This window comes from Triticum dicoccoides, chromosome 7A (assembly GCF_002162155.2).
Source record: "Triticum dicoccoides isolate Atlit2015 ecotype Zavitan chromosome 7A, WEW_v2.0, whole genome shotgun sequence".
Taxonomy (NCBI): Eukaryota; Viridiplantae; Streptophyta; class Magnoliopsida; order Poales; family Poaceae; genus Triticum; species Triticum dicoccoides.
The window spans coordinates 78,011,012-78,018,880 of NC_041392.1; positions in this window are offsets into that span (position 1 = coordinate 78,011,012).

Below are 7,869 nucleotides of genomic sequence, written 5' to 3' on the forward strand. Positions count from 1 at the left end.
CCCCATGCATCATCACCGATTAAGTTTTAGAGTCGCTCCTGCCAGCTATGCCCACCCCCCTAAGCCTCACCCTAATGAGGAAATTGCCCGTGCATTGTAAAGGGGGCATAGATAATATATTCTAATAGTTTGACAATAATTGTGGTTAACCATATATGTTTAGTATTGTATGCACGTCAATAGCATTGTCAACTTTTTATCGTTAAATCGTTATTTTTCTTCTTCTTCCATCTTCGGCTCTCAATCTATCAATGCCACAGCAGGCTCAGAATCCCCCCCACCACCATGGAAGCATCTCCCCTGATGTATTGCAAGATGTAGTTGGGCCACTGACATGAGGGCCGCTGCAGTAGGGATCCCTGTCCCACCAGCACACCCATTTTGAATTTTAAGGAGATAACTGTAATTGTAATATTTTTGGTCGTTGATGACAGAAAAAGATGTAATGGATTTTGACCAAGTCACCATCATGTTTTGTACTCAGTCGCATCCTCGAGTAATTGATAATGGGGAAAATATCATATGGAAACCAACATTCGTATGATAAAGTACACTTACATACATTACTTGTCATTACAAACTCTGTGAACATCAAATTTTCTAAGGACACACAGTATTTTTTCAAAATCAAATCATTACACTGAATCTACATTACCTTTGTACCTTGTTTGGCGTTACACATGAATATATTTGCATCACGTCAGTACACACAAAATACATATGCACTAAGTTGGTCCTACTAAACACTGATTCAGCATCACAAACTACATGATGTTACATCAAGATGCACATGCTCGAGAAGGACCTTCAGTTGTACTCCCTCCGTCCCGAATTACTTGTTGCACGTATGGATGTATCTAGATGTGTATTTTAGTTCTAATACATCCATTTCAGGGACAAGTAATTTGGGACGGAGGGAGTATATGAAAGTTCAAGCCAACTCAACTGCTTGCACTATATAACTTAGAAACGTGTATTAGCATTGAAAACCTGAAAAATAAAATCTCTAGTGTTCTTCTAAACCTCTAGGACTTTTTTTCAAGATAGTTAGGGAGGCATGGAAGGATCTCAAACCAGTCGGTCTGGCCAATGTTGGGGCGATTCTATTGTCTAACATTGACCAGCTAGTCCACACTATGCTGCTCACCGTTATTCTGCTCCCCTCCAAATCGGCCAACAGATGTTACCGCTGCCACTGCTCCGCACCATCAAATCAGTAATAGGAAACTATATTATACCTCCAAAAAATTGTCAAGGAAGGATCAATAATAGTTATAACATATTGCATATGATAAAATTGAAGCATATTTGTTCTGCACACATGTCACAATTTCTTGGAGATCTGGTGCAATACAAAATATAGATAAACTCTCGGATGTTTGACATCCTATTAAAATATGTACACAGAATAATAATAAAATCTTTAATAAAAGAAACGAAAGAGAATCATAAAATGGGATTATAGAACCAGTATTGACATATATATTTCATTTACCCACCAATTCGTGTGATATAAAAAAATAACACTCGCAAAAATCTCCTTCGATCTCACCACGTGATGCAACTGAATGACATCTCAACCTTCTCATGACTTCTAATTTTTTTTCAGTTGCAAAATTCTTTACTTAAGCTCACTAATTTTATCATACAATATCCCAGAGCTATATTTTTGCCAGGTTGCAATATGAAAGATCACTCTGATTAGCCATCATAGCAATATGCATCATCGCAAGCAATAATCAGCACATAATTTCCATTAAAACAATTATCACCAATCAAGCTCCTGCAAAATCATTAGAATCAAACTTCTTATAAAAAAATCATATTCACATAACTTCTACCATCAATGTCATATATATTTATGCGTGCCTCAAAAAAATCTAAAGTTCAAACCCAATAATCAGTTAAGCTCTGTCTTTTACATCATTTCTGAAAACATGCCACTCTATAGCACGATTCTTTTCAGTGCTAATAGCTCATGGTGTTGAGATAACTGACTCTTTCTCAGTCATCAAAAACCCTGTGTGTTTTAAGAAAATAAATGTTTCGAAAATTCATACAAACATATATATGAGTTTATTAACAGGTTAAACTCTTCATGCTTGTGACCATAAGTCAATTTTCTTGATTGCAATAAAACCTGCAAACTCAATGGTTGAGACAGGATTCTCCAAGAGGCATAAAATACTGGGTGGTGCAACAAATTTAGGACACAAAAAACTATATCCAAGAGGCATAATATACATATAAGATGGATTTGTCGTCCTGCTCCTAGATGGTGGCTGCACCGAAAAACCTCATGGGCGAGACCTTGTCCCTGGCGGCCGGCGGGGTGGACTCCTGAAAGACCTCATCGGCGGGGGCAGTCAAGATGCATCTAGTAATTTTGGCGAACACACATGAGCTCATTGCTAAGTGCTAACTCCAATTGCCTGTGTTGTAGAACTAATACTATCGTCAGACATTGGCATAGCAAAATTCTAAAACGAACAACTAGCATATCGGAGTCTGGAGTCAATCAATCCACCTACCACTGGACTATGCACGACGTGAGCTAGTGATCGGAAGGCCTGCAACATGGGCATATCACGTCTTGGTATTCATCTCACAATCATCATGATCGGAAGAGTCCTTGACGGACATATCACGTGAGCCGACACCGGAATAACCGTACTGGACGGCAGTTCGATGACGTGAGGTAGTGCAGCGCCACAGATCGAGCAGCTCGATCGATGCATCTTTGCCGAGTGGCTGCGCGGCTGCCGACGACAAGGTTCCGTCGCACGACCGCCATAGATAAAGAGTCCGTCCGGCCACAGGCGACGAGGTTTTGTCTTGCCGCCGCCGTAGACGAGGAGTCCGTCTGGCCACCAGCGACAAGGTCTTGTTGCGCGCCCACCATCAACGAAAGTACCATGAGAAAGCCGCAACAAAATGATAGGATGGAAACCGGGACTGGCTAGAAGCATGGGTTGAGATTAGGGTTGCTAGGTACTCATGAGGGGCAGTCTAGTCTGGTCGGAGGCAGCGCTCCTTTTACCTAGTGCATCACGTAATAAAATCGTATCTTGTCCTGATTTTTCTGGAGAAACTTACCTTACAGGAATACGAGGGATTGTATGCTGATTTTGTTTCTCGGTAGAAAAAATCGGTGAGGAGGGGAAGGAATCGATAGATTTAGGCAAGTCATGTAAAACCGGAAGGTGGGGAGCGAAAGGAATCGATTGGGATAAACAAAGTCGGTGGGATCTATCAAGGTGAGGAGCTAACGAACGAAGGAAACGACCTACGGATGATGATGATGATGATTTGATTAGCGTCGTATATGGAAGGGAAGGATGGAAGGATTGGTGTTTTATATGGAAGGGGATGGAAGGGTTGGTTTGGTTCTCGTGATGCATGAATTAAAACCGGTCTTGGTTTTCGGAGGGAGGAAAAAAATCGATGGGGGGAGAGATCGCCTGGTGGGAGGAGATCGATGGAAGGGTGAACGAACGAAACGAATGAACGACTTACGTACTCAGACATTAGGAGTAGAGATGGGAGGTGGGTCACACTCGGCGAGCTTGCTAATTGTGTGAGAGAAACGGGGCAGGTTTCAACCAGTATTGCTGAGTTGCATGTTCGTGTTCTTCAATATTTGGAAATGCCAAACAAAATTATTCCCTTGGCTGTTGTCCGTTTATCTGCTTATTGGAGACTTCAACTGTAAATCTGTACTTCATCATTTCCGACGGACCAGCACTACATTCCGAGCCATCAAAATGAGGTACTTTCTGGGTTTTCTTGCCACTCTACACTTTTAATATCCATTGTCTACACTTTTTTTTTATTTTTACAGTGCATTTTTTCATGATAACTTCATTATACACAATCTGGTATGATAGTTCATTTACTTTTGCATGGTAACTTTAGCACTCAGTTTCTGGTAACTTGTTTCCTCTGCCATGATAACTTATATTATTTTGCATGGTAACTTTAGCACTCAGTTTATGGTAACTTGTTTCTTCTGCCATGATAACTTTTTCTTGTGTTCCCTGTATTTAAATATGGCTCCCTCTTTTTTTTACTGCTATGATTATTGTAGTTTCTATTCCCTGCCTTGCAAAAGTTGGGACCGGGACCAGATGACGGTCATTGGTATGTACTGTCGCTGAATCTTAAGGCGAAACGATTTGAGGTGCTGGATTCGTTGTGTGAAGAAGATAGTCCATCTTTAATCAAGCACGCAACAAGGTACATGAATGCTATAAAGAAGGCTTGGTTGATTTCATACAAGGACTCGCACAAGCAAATTCAAGATTATGAACTCGTGTATATTGATGTTTTTAAACAAGAGAACGGTTTAGTTGTTTATCCGTGTTCCCTATTTTATATGTAGCCCCATTTGTTTGATAACATGTTTTATGTACTCACACACATACTCTGTTTTCAGCATTGATTGTGGCAACTTCGCTTTCATGTCTTTGGAACTGTGGAATGGGAAAATTATTCCTGCGTTCACCCATGAGCAAGTACCGGCACTCAGAAATTTTTTGACAACGAGGTGGCTAAATCACACTCAAAACAGATGCAAAGAGTGGCGCTACCATTTGTTTGGCAACAGTTCGTGAGGTATCAACTGTCATCATCTTCTTTTTTTTTGTTGTGAGAGCATTTTTCAGTGCTGGTCTTAAATTGATGGTAACTAGTCGAAAGAAGCATTTTAGCATTTTCTTGGTTGGCACACTAGTTGTTTTTTAGTGTCTTGTCATCACACATAGAAGAAATTCAGTACCAGATGGTAACATATAGCTTACGCGGCTGCTATTTTTCTTATATAAATAGGCTGCTAACTAGTTTGTTCTCTCATTCTTTGTTGGTCATGAAATTTATCTGGTAACTTGCATTTAGTGTCGCTGATAACTAGTATGAATAAAAGCTGATAGTTTTCTAAAAAAAATTAGGTGGAATAACTTTTTTCGATTGCAGATAGTGTTAAAAACTCATTGTAGTGTAATGACACATGTAAAACATATAGGAAACTGGTGATAGCCCACAAATAACTTACCCAATATGTTTACGATAACTTTCACCACACAATTCTTAAAACTCCAGCCCACAAATCTGCTGATAACTTACATAAATATAGGTGCTATAATTCGGATTACATTTTTTGCACTGATAAGAATCAACAAAACAAATGAAGATAAGTTTCTTGTCCATTCATTTGTAGCGACGATCTTGTTTTTCTCTTTCATTCATCTTGCTAGAGGTGATGTGCACCTCCGCTTGTCGTGGTGCACGCTGCCGCAAACACTGCACTTTCTTTGTTTTGCTGGTTTTACAATGTCAAAGGGATGCTGATGCTTCTTTGTTTTCGGCCGTCCTTTCGTGACAGTCTTCGGAGGGTCTAGTATCGTTTTCGTGTTCGAGGAATGGGATGCAGCGACTGGCATGTTGGCTCTAGCTTGTATTGTCACAGGGATGCTTGTTTGTCCTGTGTTTGGGTTCTCCATGTTAGGTATGTTTGTTTGCTGTTCGGCATGGACAACTTCACTCGTTGCGACCACTGGAATAGAACATGGGTCTTGTTGTGATTGGAATGATCCTCTAACTTCTTCCTTGTCCTTTCTGGCCTTCTTACATTGGCTTTTTGTTAGCGCGTCCATTTCTTCCTTGAAAGCATATAGGTGCTTCTTGGCCACCCTGGCCCCATCATTTGTGGGGCAAGCATCCTTGGCTGTTGCCTTGAAGTCCCTTAGCATTGATGTATATCGCATGACGCTTTTTCCCTCCTCTGGCATGCTCTTACTAACTGTTGGTTGTTCAAAATCAGGTTTGATTAGATCTTCCTGTTGATCCCAAGTCCACCTCTTTAGAATATACTTCTCAGGTATCTCGTAGACCCCAATTTGGTCCATCACTCGTAACACATGTGCGCAGAGTATACCATCTCGCTCAAACTTGCAGCAAGTGCATGAATATGTCCCTTCATCCTTGTTTGCTTGCACATGGTAGTCCCTGTCCCCATATTTTGGTATGATTCCGCTGACTGAGCCAACCTTGAATGACCCATCTTGCAATGTGTCACATCTGTAGCCAGTTTTCACCTTCATCTCCATCTGGAATTTGGTGAAAATATTATGCGTGTAGAGGCCCTGCACCTGTAACTCGAGTGGGTTGAAGGAGTATGTTTCCACCTCTTTGTACACTGTTTCCAGGTGCTCTTTTGACACACTCACCATCACCTTCTCCTCTATTGCAGTGTACTGTTTTGCAAATTCCACTAGCGAGTTATTTGGGTTGACGTACTTCTTCAACACAACGTTGAATCCTTCGCTCCTTGCCGTTGTCTGCAAGAATGGAAGAAGTCGTGCATGTAGTACACCGGGACCCAACATTCCATGTTTTCCCACAGCCAGTGGAAATGCTCGTTGTCCGTTTGCCCATGATCGTCCAGCATCTTTCACCATTTTTCCTCAAACTCCTCAACTGCGTTCAAAAACCAAGTAGATGGTGATTTCAGTGCACACACCATGGTAATTCTAATACACTTAACATGATAACTTGCTTCAGGGGACAATATGTGGTAATTTCAGTGCACGCATCATGGTAATTCTAATACACTTAACATGATAACTTGCTTCAGGGGACAGTATGTGGTAATTTCAGTGCACACCCCATGGTAATTCTAATACACTTAACATGATAACACCTCATGGTACTCATGTTCTCATATAACTCTTTCACTGCATGCAATAGTGAAAAGGATGGTAAGTCAACTACACATATCATGATAAGTTTTGATGCACTTATCATGATAACTTCCTTCATGCAACACTAGGTGGTTGTAGTCGATGCAGATTTTGGGAACTATAACTACATGGCAAACATGCTAAAGTGGTCATGGTCACTTAAGAACACGAGTACTGGTAACTCTTTCACAACAATCCAGTTTTTCACACGAGTACCTTATTTTTTATCAATGTGGGAAAAATGTGTAATGCTGGTCATAATTTACTATAATTCAGCATGGTAACATTGGATATCGCGGCACAATTATGTAGTTTGTGGCAATATGAGTAGAGTGTGTTGTGTGAAAATACAATACCATTCAAGCTGTTGTCAACACAATCTTTGAATGCTTTCTTCAGTGGTTCATCATCGGCCATTAACCTCCCAAGCTTCTCTTGTGCTTTCTTCATAATGTGCCATCTGCAATTTCTGTGTACTATCCTGATGAACACCTCGTCAATAGCATTCTTCATGGCAAAGTCCTGATCTGTGATTATGTTCTTTGGTGCAACCCCACCCATCGCATGCAAGAATGTGTTAAGCAGCCACACAAAGTTGTCTGTCAGTTCGTTTCGAACGAAACCACAACCGAATTGGATTGATTGCCCATGGTTGTTAATGCCAATGAAGGGGGCACATGGCATCTTGTACATATTAGTCATGTACGTTGTGTTGAAAGACACAATGTCGTTGTATTTTGCGTATGCCCTACGTGATGCACCATCTATCCAGAACACATTTCCATCCTGTCTTCATCATCAAGTTTCATTCTCCAATAGAAATCTGGATCCTTTGCCCTGAGCTCCTCAAAGTATGCAATTGTGCTCCCCACGTCTGCATTACGGTACTCCTTGCGAAACTTGGCTCGCTGATTCGCCACGTCCTGTGTTGTGTATGGTACATTCTCAGCATCACCATAGAACTATGAAATTAGTTGCATTTGCCTTGCGGTTTCTATGTTGCATTCATGTAGAATCCGTAAGAAATCTTGTTCGTCTTTGGGAATGTTCCTATGTGAGGCTAGAAATTTTGTTAGAGATGGCTTTCTTATCAGTGGATGGTTGTGGTTATCATCAAAGCGTTCGACTCTCC